Genomic DNA, 20,946 nt, shown 5'->3' with positions numbered 1-20,946 from the left:
GGCAGAACTCTTATTTTTTAAATAATTTATATAGAATTGGAATTGTACCTTAAATGTATGGTAGAATTCACTTGCAAATCCATCTAGCCAGGATATTTTTCCCTAGGGAGTTTCTTCAATATCTTTTTTCTGAAATGGGGCTATGTAAGTATTTTATTTCTTTTTCTGTTAATATGGGCAGCTTATATTTTTGTAAATATTCATCCATTTCACTTACAATGTCAAATTTGTGGGTATACAGTTGGGAAAATAGCTCTGAATTGTTACTTTAATTTCCTATTATTTGGTGATGAGTTCACTTTTTTCATTTTTGATACTGGTAACTTGATTTTCTTTCTTTTTTAAACTGATTAATCAAAAGTTTATCTATTTTATTGGTTTTTTCATAAAACTGACTTAGTTTTATTTCAATATTTATTCAATAGTTTTCTTACATTCAATTTTATTAATTTCTCCTTTGATTTTCAGAATTCCAAATTTGGTAGTTAATTGGTAATTTTTAATTTGTTCTTTTTCCAGTTTTTAGTTACATTCCCAATTCATTGGCCTCTTCTTTCTCTATTTTATTCATATAAGCAATTAGAGATATATAATTTCCTCAAAAAACTGCTTTGGTTACATCTCACAAGTTTTGGTATGATAACTCATCACTGTCTTGGATTGGATGAAATATTTGATTATTTCTATGATTTTTTTGTTTAATTCATTCTTTAAAATTTGGTTAGTTTCCAATTACTGTTTTTCATGGCTCTTTATTACAGGTAATTTTATTGCATAATAATCTAAAAAGGATGCATTTAATATTTCTGCTTTTCTGCATCTGATGGTGAGGTTTTATGCCCTAGTACATGATCAGTTTTTGTGTAGGTGCCATAGACTTCAAAGAAAAAGCATATTCCCTTTTATCCCAATTCAATTTTAGACAGATATCTATCATATTTTATTTTGTGGTTAGATTTATCTAATTCTGAGAGAGGAAGGTTGAGATTCCCCCATTACTGTTTTGCTATCCGTGTCTTCCTTTTGGATTTTTTTTTGAGACGGTACTGTGCTAAGTCACCAGCCTCATTTTCTCCTCCAGAGTCATCTGGGTCCAATGGTCAGATATGAATCAGAATGACTGGAGATGACCCTGAATGTGAGGCAATCAAAGTTAAGCAACTTGACCAGAGTCACTCAGATAGTTAGTGGCAAATATCTGAGATTAGATTCAATCTCTTGTCCTCCTGACTCCGATGCCAGTGCTCTATCCACTAACACCACCTAGATGCCCTTTGGTGACTACCAAACGGCAGAGCCATTGTACTGACCTCATTGCTATATGCCTATGAAATCTGGACATGTCAGGAAACTGAAATGCTTCCATCTAAGTTGTCTTAGAAAGATTCTGAAGATCACCTGGCAGGAGAAGACACCAGACACTGAGGTCCTTTCTTGAGCTAAACTGCCTAGCATTCCAACATTACTAAGAGAATACAACTATGATGGACTGGACACATTGTTAAAGTGCTAGATGTACACTTGCTAAAAAAAATTATTTATGGAGAACTCGCACAAGGCAAGCACTCACAAGGGGGTCAGAAGAAGCAATACTGAGACACCCTGAAGGTCTTATTGAAGAACTTTAAAATTGATTGTACAGTATGGGAAACACTGGCATAGGACCACCCAGCATGGTGTGCCCTCATCAATGAGGAAGGCAAAATTGAAGCAGCTCAAAGGTAACGTGACATACATAAGTTTAGAGTACACACCCCAGGCATTCACATGGACGATTTGTTCCCAACCTGTGATAGAGCATTCTGAGCTGGTCTTATCAGCCACAGTTTGACATACAGTAATTTGTCTCAAACATAGTGTTTTCATTTTGGTCTTCTTCAATAATGATGGACAAGAACCAACCAGTTATGTCTGACTGCAACTCATTTAGTTTCTCCTCTAAGAATTTGGATCCTATACCACTTGGTGTATAGATAGATAGATAGATAGATAGATAGATAGATAGATAGATAGATAGATAGATAATATATGTTTATGTATAGCATATATTATATATAGCATATATGTTTAATAATGCTATTATTTCATTGCCTATGATACCTTTTAAGAAGATGTAGTTTCCTTTCTTTTTCCTTTGAGATATATTTTTTGCTCTCGCTTTGGCTGGAATAATGACTGCTACCCCTGCTTTTTTTATTTCAGCTGAAGCATAATATATTCTGCGCCAATCTTTTTCCTTTTACCATTTGTATCTCTCTGCTTCAAATGTTTCTTGCAAACAACACATTGTAAGATTCTGGTTTTTAATCCACTCTGCTATCCACTTCTGTTTTATGGGAGAGTTCATCCCATTCACATCACAGTTATGATTATTAATTCTATATTTCCCTCTGTGCTATCCTCACCCATTTAAACTTTCCTCTTTCCATTCCATTCCCCTTATACCTCCTCACCAAAGTTTTGCTTCTGACTGCTGCCTCTTGCTCAGTCCTTCTATCAGCCCTTTTTGCCCTTTCCTTCTCCCTTTTATTTTTATTTTTAACTTTAACTTTAGCTTTATCTTTACTTTTACTTTCATCTTCCTTTTTATCAGTCCCTTTTTCCCTCCCCCCCCCCACCATTTACTTCAAGTTCAGATAAATTTTTAACCAAATTGGGAATGTATTTTATTCCCTCTTTGGGTCAAATCTATTGAGAGCAAGATTTACTTAAGTGCTCTCTCCCTCCCTTCTTTCCCTCTACTATAATCAGTCTTTTGCCTCTTAATGTGGTGTTATTTATTCTCTAATGCCTCACCTTCTTCTAGTATAATTTTTTTCTTTTCAAATCTTGGTTTAAACCTGTCTTGTACCCACAACCTATCAAGTTATATTCCCTTTAATCTGTCCTGATAGAAGTACAGTTCTCAAGGGTTGACTGATTGATTTATAAGCAACATTACCTCATCATCACTTTATACCTACAGTCCTAGTATATTCAGCTCAACTGTCCCAATATAATACACTTCCCAAGAGCCAGAAGCATCCTCAAATAATAATCACTTTATAACTCTTTCCAAGTACCTTCAATACAATGCTCATGAGCTAAAGTATCAGGTAAATCAAAATTACTTCATGATCTATTTATGTCCAGACCCTGGAAGTATACTCTTTCCCACTGTTGCAATAGAAATACAACCCATGTGAGCTAAAATATGATGAAAAGCAAAATCACTTAATGATCCATTTGTAGCCACAGTCTCAAAGTACACTCCCTCCAATTATACTCAACACTCATGATAAAGTATCAGCTAAGGCATCATCACTTTCATGATTAATCTATACCCATACTCTAAGTATGCTTCTTTTAACTATCCTAAGAAATAAAATTCCCAAGACTTAAAAGGATTATCCTCTTGTGTAGGAATGTACATAGTTTAATGTTCCTGACTCACATTTCTCCCCCTTCCATTCACCTTTTTATGCATCTCTTGAATCTTGCACTTGAAGATCAAATTTTCTGTTCAGTTCTGGGCTTTTTTAATTAGATAATTTTGAAATTCCTCTATTTCCTTGAAAATGTATCTTTTTCTCTGAAAGAATACGCTGAGAAAAAAAGAAAAAATAATATGCTGAATTTTGCAGAGCAGTTGATTCCTGGTTGTAATCTAAGGTCCTTTGGCCCTCTGTAATGTCATATTCCAAGCCCTCTGATCCTTTCATGTTGAAGCTGATAAATCCTGTATAATATTGACTGTGGTTCTTTGATGTTTAAATTGCTTTTTAGCTGCTTGCTATTTTTTTCCTTTAGCTGAGAATTCTGAATTTGACTGCAATATTTCTTGGAACTTTTATTCTGGGATCTCATTCTGGAGGTGATTGTTGGATTCTTTTAAGAACTATTTTGTCTTCTTTTTCTAGAATATTAGGGCAGTTTTCCAAAATGATTTTCTGAAAGATATTTCCCAGAATCTTTTTTCATCGAGGCTTTCAGGTAGACCAATAATTCATAAATTATCTCTCCTGTATCTATTTTTCAGGTCAGTCATTTTTCCTAAGAGGTATTTTACATTTTCTTCTACTTTTGGTTTTGTTTGATGGAATCTTGGTGTCTCATAGAGTCATTAGTTTCCACATGTTCAATTTTTATGTTTTTATTTTCTTCAGTTAGTTTTTGTGCTTCCTTTTCCAGTTGGTTAATTTTACCTTTAGAGTTGTTTTCCTTTTCTAGTTGGTTAATTTTATTTTTTGATGAGTTATATTCTTTTTCCTATTGTTCATTTTTAACTTTTAGAGTTGATTTCTTCAGTCAATTTTTCATAATTCTCCTTCATGGCTCTCATTTATTATCTCTATCATTCTTCATCCTCTTCATTTTTAAAATCCTTTTCGAGCTCTTCCAAGAGGTCCTTTTGAATTCTGAGGACATACACTCCACGTAAGAATTTTGTCACTGCTTTCCTCTTCTGAGATGGCATTTTTATCATCCCTATCAGAATAGTAGCTTTCTATGGTGAGTACTTTTTTGTGGGGGGGGGAGGGGTGCCCATTTTGATAGCTCTGCTCCTGGGGCACAGGGAATATGGTTCCCAGCTTTTTGTGCTGGGGCCAGGATCTGGTCCCTGGCTTATCACTTACCTATGGCATTGCCTATGCAGAGATTTGTTTTCTCCTTTAGACCAAGTTATTGTCTATGCAGAGGTTTGTTCCCTATGTTAGGGTAACCCAACTCAATCCCATCTGTTGCAGCAGCATTCCCAGGGCTTGAATTTTGTCTTCTGAGCTAGGATTGGGACCCTCATTGCTGGCAACTCTGGTTTGCTAAGCCTTGATCTGATCTGCACTGTGGCAAAAAATCTCCCACTGACTTTCTAGTTCTCCCACCTATGCTGGGATTATGCTTCCCTTTTCCCTAGAAGAAACAGACCTTTACTGAAGTTCTTCCTCATTATCCTGAGTTGAGAACTTATTTCACTTTTTTATTTTATGGGATCTGAACTTTAAGGTCTATGTTGAGGCTTCATTTAAAATGTTTCTGGAAAAACTCCAAGAGCTTCCTAGCTTTGTGTTGCCTTCTGAGTTATTTTTTTTAAAGAGAGTTGATGTGTCTCTCAAAGAATCCAGTTGATCTAGTCATCAATTATACTCTGCAGTAAACTTCATGAAGACTTTCAAAAATGTCTGAGTTCAATGAAACCATTCTCCTATAAATCTAAGCCTTCTCTTCTCCCCATCTTCATAGACTTCATAGACTATGTGTGTTTTGGGGGGATACTGGTACCCAAGTAATGTTTCATACCTATTATTCTTAGTAAATGGCTTTGCTATAGCAGATTTAATCTACTGACTGGTTGTTAAGGGAAAGCATTACAGTGGGAGTTTGAAATATACTGTTTTAGGAAAATAGCCACTACAGAATTATTCCTAAAAATGCTGAGAAAGAATAAAGTAGCCTCTACTCTTTGGGGACTTATCCAGAGTATTCAAAACTTCTCCATTTGCTATAATCAATGGTTCCACATATGAATGGTGTGGTGCTGGCTGATGGAACATATATTCCATGTACCAATGGCAAGTGGAATCATCTTTGATGAAGTTTTTATACAATTTTTTGTGTTCCAACAGTACAAAGGAATCCTTGCCTGCTTGATAATCAGGCCAGGGTCAGGTAAGCAGACAATTTTTAGGGCACCTTTTCTAGTCCCTTTCTCACACCAAGAGAAGAGCAGGGCAATTTAAAAAGGCCTGCTCAGACACCTGGGGGCTGCCAAATTCCACCATTACTTCCAGTGAGGAGACAGCCCTACCACTTGTGTGAAAGATTGTTAACTACAGTTCCCAGTGTACCCACACTTGCTGTGGTCATTTGTGGTCACTTGCCTGTAGTCACAGGGCTTTGATATAGGAATGGTAAAATGGTATGGTGATGTCTTTTGATCAGTGTATAAACTGGATTTAGGTGAGGAAAAATTACATGAAGTCATCAGTTTCTCTCTCTCTTCCATAGTCATAGTCAAGACATCTGGTGGTGGCTTGAGATCCATTGGATGATCTTGGCCTTCAATGTCTAACCAAGCTCTAAGCACTTCTACAATGCCTGCTTTAGCTGCCTTCATGGCCATTAGAATGAATTGTTCTCATCCATCCATTCCACCAGAAAGTCTTCACATGCTTGAGATAAGATACCCACTAACTCACAAACCACCCCAGTTTACTCACAACCTAGTTTAACTGAAATGGTTTACAGTGGTGTGGTCACTGTAGATGCTACAGCTTCTTGGAGCCACAGATAAGTGTTAGGTGGCTCAGGTGGACATCAAAGGTATAAAGGACTCAATAGAGTCCCAAACTTCTAATTAAACCAGGCATAGGAGACTCAAAGGTAAAAGACAATTCCTACTTCTGTGTAGCTCAGTCTCAAGAAGGAAATATTGAAAGTTATGCTGTTACCCCTGTTGGGGAAGTATCACCCAAACTACAGCTTTTTGTAGTACCTGGTAACATCAGATAGAGGTTAACTCCTACCTTTTAGTCCTCATATATTGGCCTCTGGTGCTGAGATGCAATGGCTCTTTCCCTTTTGATTGGCCTGTCTGAATTGTCTTTATCTCACTATGAAAATTATCATCTTGAATCCAGGGATCTGTCCTGCTTTGAAATAATTCTTTTTTCCCCGAATGTTGCCTCCTTAATCAAAGTAAAACACCAAACACAGAATTTTCCTTTAACAAAACAATATGCAAGGGTGAGCAGCGGCCCTGGAGTCAGGAGGACCTGAGTTCAAGGCGGGCCTCGGATGCTTCATAATTACCTAGCTGTGTGACCTTGGCCGAGTCACTTAACCCACTGCCTTGTCAAAAAAACACACACACACACCAAAAAAAACCCGGCAAGAGATTATGTACAAACAAGGTGTAGACAGGATACGTTGTTAATAATTGTTAATTGTTAATAAGGACACCTTTCTAGCCTTGAGAAGGGTTTGGGAAAGGCTTCCTGTAAAGGATGGGGAAGGGGCGAACCAAATAACGGTTTCCATAGCACTTGGGGGTCTGCAACCTGAATCTCCCGGCACCCCCCCTCCCTGGAAGGCAGGCCAGGGTGGCCCCCAGCAACCCCCTTTCACAGATGAAGAGACTGACGCTCCAGAAGGCTCAGAAATCCTCCCAAAGTTTAAAAAAAAACCCAAAAGCTGCGATTCGAGGCAGACGTTATGCCTCTCCATCCCTTTGATCGGCGGGCGGGGGGTCTCCCCACCATGCCCCCCGCCCCCCGTGGACCCTCTCCCCTTATCTCAGAGCTCTTCACCGCTGAGGAGGACGGGGTCACGAGGTCTGGAGGCCCACCCTCCTTTGCCCTCCCCATCCAACCTCTCCTACCTAGAGTTTAAAACAAATCCGGAAAAGAGAAAGACTTGGTACCACGGTTGCTACGGCAACAAAAATCCCAACCTTCAAAAACTTCCGGGCCTTTTGAGCCAATCCAAAGGCTGATTTTTAACTGGCCAATCACCGGAAACCTTTCTGAGACGTCGGAAGGAGCTGCCATAAAAGGCCGGGCGGGGGGGGGGGGCCTCCCTCGGTGCGCATGCGCCAGGCGAAGTGCTTCCGTATTTATGTCTTGGAGAGGAGGAAGGCACTGTTTATGAATGAGCACGTGGTCCCAAACAGGGGTTCAGCATATCCCCTCACCTCCATGTACCCCGGCCTAATGTGCAGGCTCCAGGGGGATAAGGCTTTGAGAATTTAAGGGGACCTTCAGGATCAGCTCTTTGTGACTCAGTTTCCCCATCTGTAAAATATGGATTATTATTAGCCCCTCCCTCAAATGAGGGATTAAATGAGCTATTTATTTTTTTTTTGCAAATGAGCTATTTCTAAAGAACTTTGTAAATCTTAAAGCATTATATAAATGCAAAGCTATTATTTTTACAATTGTGGAAACTTACTCTAGAGTCACAAATAGTAAATAAAGACTGCTAACTCATGATGCCATCTTGTCCCTTTATCTTCAACTTTTTTTTTTGCAAGGCATGGGGTTAAGTGACTTACCCAAGGTCACACAGTTTGGTACTTAAGTGTCTGAGACTGGATTTGAACTCAGGTCCCTCTGACTCCAGGGCAGATGCTCTATCCAGCTATGGTCCCCCTAACTTCCCCAGTGTCCTCAACTTTATATCCAAACATCACAGTACTACGAATGAATGAGCATTAACCAAGGGCTTACTTTATGTGCAAAGCCCTATGTTAAGAGCTGGATTTACAAACAGAAAAGTAGGACATCTTTGGTTTCAGCCACTAGGAAAATGGAGAAGCCCAGAAGTCCTCAGGAAGCAGCAGCAAAGCATGTGAAAATATCTCTTCTTTCTACTGACATCTGCTTCTGCTGATGAACCATTGAACAGAGCCAAGGCCTTAATGATAACGCTGCTGCTGATGTTTGCTCTTCATTCTCAAAGAAGACATGACATCAGAAAGGTAATTTCACAACATGCCTGTGAATTGGATTTGAGGGTCCAGTGACCAAATATGAAGGACAACTGGAGATGGTCCCGGAGGCGAGACAATCAGAATTAAGTGACTTTCCCAAGATCACGTAACTAGTAAGTGTCTGAGCTGGATTTAAACTCAGGTCCTCCTAACTTCAAGACTAGTGCTCTACCCAGAAAAGGTAGAGGCATCTAACTTTCCTTTAAGGTTTTAATAGCTATGGTTGGTAGGAAGGTAGCATCTCCATAGGAGACTCTGGACAACAGTCAACAGAAGAGTTCAAATCCTCACTCCACTACTTTCTAGCTTTTCAGCTTTAACAAATCGCTTAAATTGTCTTCCTTGACTGTAAAATGAGGGAGGGGAACTTGATATAACCATGAAGGTTCAATCTGGATGGAAATCTAAAACTCCTCCTTCCTGATTCTGAGCTCTGGTCTGGAAGGAATACAAAAGAAGTAGCTAAGAAGTGGAGTTTTTGTTGTTTAACTGAGTCTGACTCTTCATGACTCCACACAGAATTTTCTTTCAAAGATTCAGGAATGGTTTGCCATTTCCTTATCCAGCTCATTTTACAAATGAGGAAATTGAGGCAAACAGGATGAAGTGACTTGCCTGGGGTGACACAACTCATAAGTATCTCAGGAAGATGATCTTCACAACTCTGGGAGAGAAGTGCTATTATCATTTCCATTTTACATATAGGGAAAATGAGACAAAGTGCCCAGGATCACACAGCTGCTAAGTATATGTGGTTAGATTTGAACTCAGGTCTTTCTGACTCCAGCCAGTGCTCTGTGACCTATGGTACTCCTTCATTCCCACTTATAACATATTCTTTGATGCAAGCACACCATGCTGGGAGTCCTGTGTCAATGTGTCCTATGACTCACAATCAATCCAAAGTACTTCAGAGATCTTGAGAGTGTCCTTGTATCACTTCCTCTGACCTCTTACCTTTAGGCAAAAGCATGTTTGGCATTCAAACAAACATGGCCAGCTCATTAGAACTCTACTACACTCTCTGGAGTAGAGTTTGAATCCTTTGCAGTTCAGATGGAGAAAGAATTTCATGTCCAGTACCTTATCCTGCCAGGTGATCTTCAGAACTTTCCTAAGACAATTCAGATGGAAACTATTCAGTTTCCTGACAGGTCACTGGTAGACTCTCCAGGCTTCACAGGCGTACAACAATGAGGTCAACACAGAGCCTCCCAAACACTGATGTGTCAACCTCATCATTTCTGTGGACATCTCTGAAAAGTATACTGCCAAGTATATTAACAGCATTCAAAATTTCTCCCTTTGCTTTTTTAAAAAAGTTATTTTATTCTGAACTTAAGAAATAAAACAAGTATTTCTATAATATAGAATAGGGGGAAATGATTTCACATGAAATTGCAAATCTATTATGCACAGCTTAATATTCCTTTTAAATATATAATAAAGATATCACCTAATTTTTTATTTTTCCTTTTTTCCTTTCCCCTCCCCCACCTACCCTTAGAGATGCCTACCATTAGAGATTAACATCTATGCATATGTGTGTGTGTATGTGTGTATGTATGAAAACTCATTCTGTACATTCTTCTATTTATCAGTTCTTTCTTTGATTTTCCTTCACAGATCCTTTGGTAGTTAATTTGGGTATTTATGTTGGTCAAAATGACTTAGTCACTCAAAGTTGTTCTTAAAATAATATTGCTGTTACTGCATACAACATTCTTTTCATTCAGCTCATTTTGCCCTTCATTATTTCAACTCTACGTTTATCTAAAATTATTGAGCTGTAACCAATGGTTCCATGAAGGATGACATGGTACAGACTGGTAGAACCTATGTTTTCTTGGTGTTAATTGTTACACCAAAATCGTGATAGTTTCATACTTTGTTGCATCTAAGCCTCAGAGGCTGCATAGAGTTTCCAATAATCTGTGAGCATGCATCAACTCTCCCTGCACTTTAATCTTGGCTTGAAACCTTTTCAAGTTAAATAATTTATGTTGGTGCTATAGCGGATTGTAATGCTGTTTTTGTCCTTGTTGAAGATGTCTGACATCCACTGAAAACCATCCTGCTAAAAAGCTCTGGAGTAAGCATACAACCCTGCTTCATCCCATTAGTGACTGGAAAGAGAGCATTATCCAGAACTCTTGCCATCATGAAACTAACTAGTAAGATGTATCTTGGATAAATTGGAAGTAATTAACAGAAGGAAAGTGCTGGAATCAAGGGAGATAGAGAAAGACTTTCCTCTAGCAGGTGAGATTTTAGTGGATGAGAAGGGAACTCCTTCTAGGCAGGGGACAGCCAGAGGTGTGTGAGTAGGAAGATGGAATTGAAAGTCAGGAAAGTCAGTGTCCCTGTTTCAAAGAGAGGCTGGTATAAGGTCTAAAAAGACTGGAAAGGTGAGTATTTGGGGAGTGAACACCAAGTTTAAAAAAGCCTGAAATGCCAAACAAATAATTTTTTTATTTTGTATATTTTATATATATATGTTTATATTTTATATATATTATATATATTATATTTGATCCTGGAGGTAACAGAGAACCACTGGAGTTTATTGTGGGAAAGGGGTATCCTACATTTTGGTGGACTGGAGTGGGTAGAGCTTTGTGGCCAAAAGAGCAGCTGTATGACTCTAGGCAAGTCACTTCACCCTATTTCCCTCAGTTTCTTCATCTATAAAATGAGCTAGGGAAGGAAATGGCAAACCACTCCAGTATCTTTGCCAAGAGGACCCCATATTGGTCACAACTGAAATGAGTGAGAATACCAACCTGGTCATGAGGCATCAATAACCAGGAGGGATCTCAATGGTAACAGAGAAATTAAGAAGAGAAAAGGATTAGGAGAGATAGGGGGAGAGATAATGAGTTTGATTTTGAAAGGGTTGAATTTAAGAAGTCAATGGGACATCCAATTTGATATATTCCATAGTCTGTAGATGAGAGGTTGGAAGTCAGCCGAGAGATTAGGGCTAGGTAGATCTGAGAATAATTGGTGGAAACCAGATTCAGAACATGTCCAGTTACTGTCCCATCTTCCTCAACTCATTCACTACTGAGTTCTTGAAAATATTATTTACAACACAGATGTCAAATACATGTCCTTCAGGCTGACCAGAATCACATTAAAATGTATTTGGGAAATGTCTTAATAAAATAAAAATGCAATAAAAATATATAACATTTTATTTTCAAACTAAGTCAATATGAAGCTTCAGGGAGCCTTATGGACAGATGAGTGGCACCATTTCTATTATCACCACTGATCTAAACTAAACTCAGATTAATTGTGCATGCCAACCAATCATGGTGCAGAAGAGATATGAATGAATCATGCTTCCTTTTGTAGAAGGATTAGTGGAGATGATGGAAGGGATGAAACTAAGTGTGCAGCAAGTGATAGAAATTATCTTTGTTCTTTAGCTTAATTGTTTTTTCTTTGTATAAAGGGAGAGATCAGTCCCTTTCCAGGCTACTTATCTCCCCAGGACTCTAGACTGCTTTGGAAATCTCTTCCCCTTGGAAACTCACTCCACCCCTGGCCTCACTTTGGAAAAATTTTTAACTCATGAGGTTTCAGTTTGGCTGGTTTCTTCTAGACTCCTAGACTTTACAATGGAAAGAGGAGGTGCACACCAAAGATATCTTCATCACTTTCCAGTTCCACTATGAACTCTTTTTCACAGGACTTTCCCTATCCAACCCTTATTCATGGCCCACCCCCATCCCACCCTCTCTTTTTCAATTCCCTTTTAGTCACTGTCTTTCTCCATTAAAATATAGGGTCCTTGAGGGCGGGAGTTGTCTTTCCTTCTGTTTCTATTTATATTGCCAGTACTTAGCACAGTGCCTAGGACATGGTAAACACTTACAAAATTCTTCTTGTTGCTTTTTTTTCAGGCCTTTCAGTCATGTCTAACCCTCTGGGACTCATAGCAGAAATACTGGTGTATTTTACCACTTCCTTCTCCAAAATGCTTGTTGGCTGACAGAATTAATAAATTAAGGAGTTATTTCTTTCATATTTTATTTTCCCTTAATACTTATAAAATTAATTTTTGGGGGGCAGATAGGTGGCACAGTGGATAGAGCACTGGCCCTGGAATCAGGAGGACCTGAATTCAAATCTGAACTCAGACACTTACTAATTACCTAGTTGTGTGACCTTGGGCAAGTCCCTTAACCCCATTGCCTTAAAAAAAGAAAAGTAATTTTTTAACATTTGTTTTTAATTTTTTTATTTCCAAATCCTCTCTTTCTCCCCTCCCCTGACTCACTGAGAAGACAAGCAATTTGACATAGAATATATATGTGCAACCACGTAAAACATATTTCCATTTTAGTTATGTTGTAAAAGAAAATAAAACAAGGAAAAAGTAAACATCCAAACTCTATCAGTTTTTTCTTTAGAGATGGATTGCATTTTTCATACAAAGTCCTTCAGAATTGTCTTATTGCTGGGCAGTCTTTGGCCAGTCAATGACTAGGGTTTCCTTCTAAATTAATCAGAAAACATTTGATCCTTTGTAAGGGATAAGATTATAGACATGTCTTTGACATGCCTTAGACATGTCAACATACTAATTCCTGGGTTATCTGTTGCCTACCTTTTACTTTCTATATTTATATCAACTTGATGGATGAGTGGTAGAGAATAAAATCTGCTCACACACATATATACTACATAAGTACATACACAGTAATTTGATTTTTAAAATTTTAATTATATTATTTTCCAATTGCATATAAATTTTTAACATTTTAAAAAATTTTGAATACTAAATTATCTTCCTCTGTCCCACCCCTCTCCCTTCAAATGAGAAGGCAAGAAATTTTATATCAATTATATCAATATACATGTGAAGTCATACAAAACATTTCCATATTAGATATGTTACAAAGAAAAAGAAATTTTTTTTAATTAAAAAAAGTTTTTACAAGATACATTTTTCATCATGGGTTCATTGGAATTGTTTGAGGTTATTTTCTTGATCAAAGTAGCTTAAGTCTTTCCTTCTTTTTTCTTTTTTTGTAAATAATATTTTATTTTTCCAATTACATGTAGGAATAGTTTTCAACATTCATTTTTTATGATTTTTGAGTTACAATTTTTTTCTCCCTCTCTCTCAAGGATGGCAAGCCATATCATATAGATTATACATGTGAAATCATGTAATCATATTTCCACATTAATCATGTTGTTAAAGAAGAAAGAGAACAAAAGAAAAAAGCCACAAAAAAATAGCAAAAAAATAAAGGGAAACTAGTATGCTTTAATTTGCATTCAGATTCCATAGTTCTTTCTCTGGATATAGATTATATTTTCCTTCATGACTTTTTTGGAACATTCTTGGATCACCAAATTGCTGAGAAGGTAGCTAAGTCTTTCACAATTGATCTTTCTTAAAATATTGCTGTTACTAATATATAATGGACTCTTGGTTCTGCTCATATCACTTTGCATCAGTTCATGTGAGTCTTTTTAAGTCTTTCTGAGAGCATCCTGCTTGTCATTTCTTAAAGGACAAGAGTATTCCATCACAATCATTTACCACAACTTGTTCAGCCATTCTCTAAGTGATGGACATGTCCTAGTGCACAATTTCCAATTCTTTGCCCCCACAAAATAAAGATGCTATAAATATTTTTGTACAAATAGGTCATTTCCAATTTTTTTTTATCTCTTTAGAGTACAGATCTAGTAGTATAAGGCTGAAAGGATGTGTATAGAATGGTTGGACTAATTCATAACTCCAGCAATAATGCATTAGTGTTCCAATTTTTCCACACCCCCTTCAGCATTTTCTGTCATGTTAGCTAATCTGTTTTTTATGCTATTTTAATTTGTATTTCTCTGCTCAGTAATGATTTAGAGTATTTTTCATGACTATTGATAGCTTTGATCTCTTCTGAAAACTGCTTGTTCATATTCTTTGTCCATTTATCAAGGACTCTTATTTTTATAAATTTGGCTCAGTTTCCTTAGATATTTGAGAAATTAGGCCTTTATCAGAGAAACTTGGGGAAAAGAAATTTCCCCCCAGTTTTCCTTTTAATTTTGGTTGGATTAGTTTTACTTAGGCAAAAACTTTTCAGCTTCATGTATTAAAAGTTATCCATTTTATATCCTGTGATGCTCTGTATCTCTTATTTGGTTATAAACTCTTCCCTTATTCATAAATGTGACAAATGTATTTTTCTATGCTTTCCAAATTTACAGATGACTTCATCCTTTAAGTCTAAATCCATTTTACCTTATCTTGATATACAACATGAGATGTTGTTCTGTGCCTAATTTCTGTCAAACTGTTTTCCAGTTTTCCCAAATATTTCTGCCATATGTTCAGTTTTTAACCACAAAAGTTTGGACCTTTGGGTTTATTAAATACTAGATTACCATGGTCGTTTACTGCGTATACACTGTAATTTTAGAAGTGAGAGAATACTAACTAGGGGATCATGAAAAGTTTCCTATAGGACATGATCTATGAGCTTAGTCTTAAAGAAAGGTAAGGGAGGGTAAAGGGAAGGGAGGAAAATGTATTCCAGTCATGGGGAATAGTTTGGACAAAAGGACAGGATTTTGTTCTATCACTCCTCTCATTAATCTTCAATCATAACTTCTGCTAGTAACTTCTTTTGATTATGATCAGGCATGGGTCTCTCCTCATCCTAAGAAAAGACAACTTAACCTTATTTCATTGTCAGAATTATGGAAAGTCTATATTCATTGGCTCCAATTCCTTAATTCTTTTGATTTGGCTTTCTAGTCCTGCCAATCTAGTAGAACAGCTTACAAATGACCTTATGAAATAAAAGACCTTTTAAAATCTTGTGATCCTCCCCGGGTCTGTCTTGTTCACTCCCATAATTTCAATCACTATCTTATTCAATCACAAATCTCATTTTCAAAAAATCATTGATTTAGAGTGCATATTTTGCCCTTCATTTTTGAAGAAGATCACAACATCAGGGAGGTGTTGATATATCATGACGAGTACATGAACTGAATTTGAGTGAGGGGGTCTGCGCGAGGTCACCAACCTCACTTTCTCCTCCAGAACCATCTGGGTCCAGGGGCCAGATATGAATGAGAACCAGTGGAGATCGCTCTGGACGTGAGGCAAGCAGGGTTGAGTGCCCAAGCCACACTCTGAGGCTGGAGTCGAACTCCCGTCCTCCTGACTCCAAGACCAGGGCTCTACCACCGTGCCACCTAGCTGCTTGAAGGTCATGCTGCCCAAATTCTTCATTTTCCCAACAAACTTGGCCCAGAAGGGCTGCGACTCCCGAAAGGTCACAGCAGCAGAGGTGCAACTTGACTCTGAGTCCTTAAACATGTATATCCTTTGCTCTAATCTCCCCAGCTCCAGGCCTCTCTTCCCATACACCTGCCGGCTCTCTTTACCTGGCTGCCCCCCGATCTCACCCTTTCACTCAACCAGTTGCCCAAGCTCATGGAATCTCCTTTGACAATGTCTCTCCTCTCACATCGGCCATCTCCTTGCGGTCCTCACGGCATCTTAGCCTCCTCACTCGTCCCTGGATGCTTAGGAAAGGTCGGGAATTCTCCATTCCAACCCTCCTTTCCCGACCCTTCCTAACCATCGCCTTCACTCCCCCAAACACCTGCGTGGTGCAGCCGTTTCCTCCCGTCCCCTGCTTCCAGGGATTTATTTAGTCCTTTCGGAAGGGGGCCGGAGCCCCGATGGCTCCAGCCAGTCCTGGCTTCGCCCAGCCCGGCCCTGCAGGTGCTCCCCGGGGCCCCGCGCCCCTCCCCTCCCGCCTCCCGGCTGCTGCCTTTTCCCTCCACGCTTCAGACAAGCTTGTCGGGCTCCAGCCAATAGCCTGAGGGCGTCAGGCGCGCGCCCGCCTCGCGTCACGGAGCGTCGCTGCTGAGTGGCCCGGCCGCGGGAGGCCCCGCCCCCGAGAGCCCGGCGCCGCCCCGGCCGGGAAGAGCCGAGCCGGCTAGAAACTGACCAGGGCTGCTCCGTGCTCCGGCGCTGCCCCGGCCCTGCCCCCCCGGGGCCGCGGACGGATGGGGGGGACGGCGGAGGAAAAGCAGGTGAGCGGAATGCGCGGGGGGCCCGGGCTGCGGCGCCCCGGGAGTGCGCGGCTGCGTTTGTGTTCCCCAAGTAGATGGGAAAGTTAATTCATTATCAGCCCCCTCGGAGCCCCCCCTCACCCCCGGGCCCCGTCGCGCTTCTCCAACGCGCCGTCCGAATTGCACTTACGATGGGGGATGGGGGGGATCTGGTTACCTGATGGAGGGTGATAACTGGGGTGAAGCACACCAGGAAGTGCCGCGAACCGACTTTGGGTAAAGAAATGACCTCAGGTAGGAAAGGAACCTGTGTATTTATAGGCTCGCCCCACGCTCCGAGCTAGCCGAAGGCTCGTTCCTTCTTGGGGTTGTTGTATTTTTTAAGTCTTCTGTTATGGACCACACCCCGGAGCTTCCCGGATGGGTGCTCCCCTCTCTGCAGCCTCCTCTGGAGTCCGAGAATGTGGGCGCAGAGCGTCCCCCCGATGCTTACCACCTGTGTGACCTTGCTCGGGCCAGTCGGAGTTTGCTCATCAGTCAAAAGGCCTGCGACTTCGGACCCATCCTCTAGGCTCCCTGAATGCAGCAGAGACAGGGTTAAACCAAAAACCGTCTCTATGCCCGACCATTTTAAACCGTTGTCATGTATTTCCTTTAATAATACATACTGGGCTAAGTAGATAGCACATTGGAGGGAGCACTGGCCTTGCAGTCAGGAAGACAGGACTTCAAATTCGGCCTCAGACTCTGTGACCTTGGGCAAGTCACTTAACTCTGATTGCCTCACGTCCAGTCATCCTGATTCCCATCTGGCCACTGAACCCAGATGGCTCTGGAGGAGAAAGTGAGGCTGGTGACTTACCCCAGCAGCCCCTCTCACTCAGAGCCAATTCATGACCTTGTCGTGGCATCGGGTCTCTGATGTTGTGGTCTTCTTTGAAAACATTATTATTATTCCCCTCTTAATAATGCCCAAGATCTAGGAAGGAGCAGAAATGGCACCTTTATGGTAACTGAGATAGAGGAGCTGCTAGGTGGCACGGTGGATAGAGCACCAGCCCTGGAGTCAGGAGGACCTGAGTTCAAATCCAGCCTCAGACACTTAATAATTACCTAGCTGTGTGGCCTTGGGCAAGCCACCCAACCCCATTTGCCTTACAAAAAAAAAAAATAATAACAGATAGAGAGGATGAAGTGTGTAAGATCACATAGTCAATAATTAGAGAGTTTGGACAGGAACCCAGGCTACCTGTTTCTTTATCCTGGGCCTCATCAGTCTGAGGATGCTGCAGGTGCTGCATTACCCTCAGTTATCTTACTAATGTTTGACCTGTTTGGAGGAATAGAAACTTTTCTGTGTTTTAGTTGAATTTAGATTATAAGATTTTTCATCTACATTGAGACCAGGAGATTTATGTATCTTATACATATATCAGTGGTATGTCCTGAAAATGCAGGCATTTTAAGAATTTGCTGATCACCTCTAGGATTAAATAGAGACTCAACCACTTGGCATTTAAAATTTCTGAACCTGACTCCCTTTACAGCTTTATCACTGGTGACTCCCCTCCCTTGTCTGCTTCCTGGAGAACTAGACTGTTTTGAAGTTTGCTGTCTTTTTCCCCCCTTGTTTGAATCTCCAGCACTTAGCATGTCTGAAACATAGTGAAACTTGAATAAAAGCCTATTGACTGACTGATTAACATAGAAGCGAGGCAGGACTAAATGGAAGCTGAGCAAAGAAACCCCCCCACACACACACATATAGCCCACCCCTGCAGATCTGGGTTATGAACCTGTTAAAGATAGAAAGGAAAAACAACTCATGGTGAATAATCAGAGATTCCTCTGTGATTCCTGTTGCATTTCCAACCCAGAGCTATTTTGTAAAAGCTAATCTGATGATATTACTCTGTTTGAAAATATTCCATACTTGGAGGAGACCAAAATCCAGAAATAAGGAAAAAAAGAAAAGTTTAGTCTTTGAAAGACCAGAATCAGACCTGAAGGTAGCAAGGTGGCATTGGCCCTGGTGTCAGGAGGACTTGAGTTCAAATTCAGTCTAAGACATTTGACACTAGCTGTGTGACCCTGGGTGAATCACTTTACCAAATTGCCTCACTGAGAGAGAGAGACCTCAGAAAAGAGAGAGAGAGAGAGAAAGAGGCCCCATGGACCACATACGTGATAAGAACTAAAGATGAAGAAATTTATGGCTTCTTCATCTATAGTTCTTACCTTGTGGGTTGTCAGACTGGCCTAAGGAGATGAAACATAGAAAGCACTTTGAAAATTTTTAAAATGCTATCTAAATGCCAACTGTTGCAGAGTCAATCCTGTTACATTGTTTTTGCTAGAATAAATTATTTTCCTTCCTCCTTAGGCCTCAGTTTCCTCCATCGTAAAAGAAGGGGGTTTGACTAGGTGACCCTTGAGATGATTCCTTCCAGGTCCCTATGATTTCTGCTCATTTGATCAATCATATGCAGCAATCCCCACCAGTTGAGAAGTTGTTGCATGGTGAAAAGGTCCTTCTATTTGGAACAAGAAGAAGGGGATCTGAGGTCTTTCTCTGCTACTTTGTAGCTATGTGAATCCCCAGTAAGTCTCTCAGTTTTGCTAACTAAACATTTTATAATTTTTTTAATAAAATTAGGTGCTTTTTATAAAAAATTATTTTATTCCAAGTATAAGAAATAAACATTTCCTTAATATAGAACAGAAAAAAATGAAACTACATGATGTACAACTTGCTATTCCTTTTAAATATATAATAAAGCTAGCATTTAACAAATAGATACATGCATGTTAATGACTATTAAAAATGAGGAGTTTGGACTCTATAGTCTCTTCTACTTCTAAATCCTAGAGACACTATCTTTAGGCCAAAGACTAAAGGAAGTTTATGATAATAAATGACATTGCTACGAGGTATCCCCAAAGTCTTTTAATTTTTATATATTTTCCAATTACATATAGAAACAATTTTATTTTTTAATATTTGTTTTTGAAATTTTCCTCTCCCTTTCCCCTCCTTAAAAAACCAAATATAATTTGATATAGGTTTTATAGTCATGCAAAAACTTTTTTAAATTTTTTTGTAAATTTTATTTTTTTTCCAATTAAATGTGAAAGTGATTGTTAAACTTCCCCCAAATCTTAAAGCTTTGATTACTTTAAGCTATTAAAGCTTAAAACCACCCTCAGACTGTGTTATGTAGGTAGCATTTTTAAAGTTTGCAAATCTTACCTTTAGGATCAATTAATTAGAAACTCTTCCACTTGGTCTTTAAAGTTCTCCCAAACCTGGTCCCCTTTCCTGCCTTCTTGCATGGGACCCCTTCCCATCCATTCTGTTGTGCTGAGGTACTGTCCACCTTGCTCTTCCACACATGCACAGCTGTCCATCCTGGTGCCCCATCCTCTTCCCTGTGTGAGAAATGTTCTTCCTCCCCACTGTTGTCAGTTGGATTCCATAGTTTCCCTAAGACTTAGTTCACAAGTCCCATTCTATACAAGTCCACCCTCAGCTACCTCTCATCTCCCACTATCCTGTCTTCATTTCTATATTTTTTGTTTATTTCTATCTGTGGATATGTTTATCTCTACCATGACCCCCTGCAAAAAAGAATATAAGTTCTTGAGAGCAGGAACTATTTCCATTCTTTGTGCCTCCCTTTCCCCTATCCTTGTAGGTACTTTATTGGCCTAATAATAGACATAATAAACACTTAGAGATTGAATAATAATAATCCCTCATTTTTAAATGTGAAGGTCTTCTGAGGACTACTTCCCCTATTTTAAGGTTCACCGCTGCCCAATAAGGAAGGCATTCTACATTGTAGCATCTCCATTTTACAAAGGAGAAAATTAAAACCTAGAAAAAAAGAGGTCCTTTTTCTGCTTCCTGTTCTGGCCCTCTAATGGCCTCTCCATAATAATATTATGGGAATGATTATCCCTGCTTTACAGATGAGAAGAACTAAGACTCAAAGAGCTCATTTGTCACACAGTTGGTGTCAGAGACTAGATTTGAACCAGGATCTCCCTTACCTTCAAGCTCCCAACTATTTCAGGTATAATGTGCCGGTTAAACCTAGACCTCAGTTCCCTCCTTCCTCCAGTAGAGAGTCTCATCTGTTCCAATCCTGAGACCATCTGGAGGTGACTTTTAGCAATTTAATTACCTAACGTGTTTGTTTCTCAAGAACTGCCCTTAAATCTCTTCTTGGCCCTCACTCCATGGTTTTCTTTGGCAACCTCTCACTCCACAACTTGACTTAGTTCCTCCACACCAGGAATGCCAATATCCATGATGCCAAAATACATCTACTCACTGCCCACAAAACACCCCCACGTGAATGTACTATGAACACCCCAAACTCCAAATTTCCAAGATGTATAAGGTACAGGCAGTGAAGTGG

The 20,946-nt window shown here is 39.6% G+C and overlaps 2 protein-coding genes across 4 annotated transcripts in view; one reads left to right on the top strand and one right to left on the bottom strand.

Moving 5' to 3' along the window:
• Window positions 1-7,426, bottom strand: part of STPG1 (sperm tail PG-rich repeat containing 1) — a 126,596-nt gene extending 119,170 nt beyond the window's left edge. For both annotated transcript variants that reach the window (XM_074218119.1, XM_074218118.1), the window contains exon 1: window positions 7,358-7,426. The gene's annotated coding sequence lies outside the window, so the exon portion shown is untranslated. The remainder of the gene's footprint in view (window positions 1-7,357) is intronic.
• Window positions 7,427-16,379: 8,953 nt separating this feature from the next.
• The window catches only part of NIPAL3 (NIPA like domain containing 3), a 60,064-nt gene continuing 55,497 nt past the window's right edge, over window positions 16,380-20,946 (top strand). The window contains exon 1 of one of the 2 annotated variants that reach the window (XM_074218116.1): window positions 16,380-16,543. The gene's annotated coding sequence lies outside the window, so the exon portion shown is untranslated. The remainder of the gene's footprint in view (window positions 16,544-20,946) is intronic. The other variant, XM_074218115.1, reaches the window with a different exon arrangement.

Source organism: Macrotis lagotis, chromosome 1 (assembly GCF_037893015.1).
Source record: "Macrotis lagotis isolate mMagLag1 chromosome 1, bilby.v1.9.chrom.fasta, whole genome shotgun sequence".
Taxonomy (NCBI): domain Eukaryota; kingdom Metazoa; phylum Chordata; class Mammalia; order Peramelemorphia; family Peramelidae; genus Macrotis; species Macrotis lagotis.
Note: the sequence above shows the minus strand (reverse complement) of the source record. Positions and strands in the feature narration are given on the sequence as shown.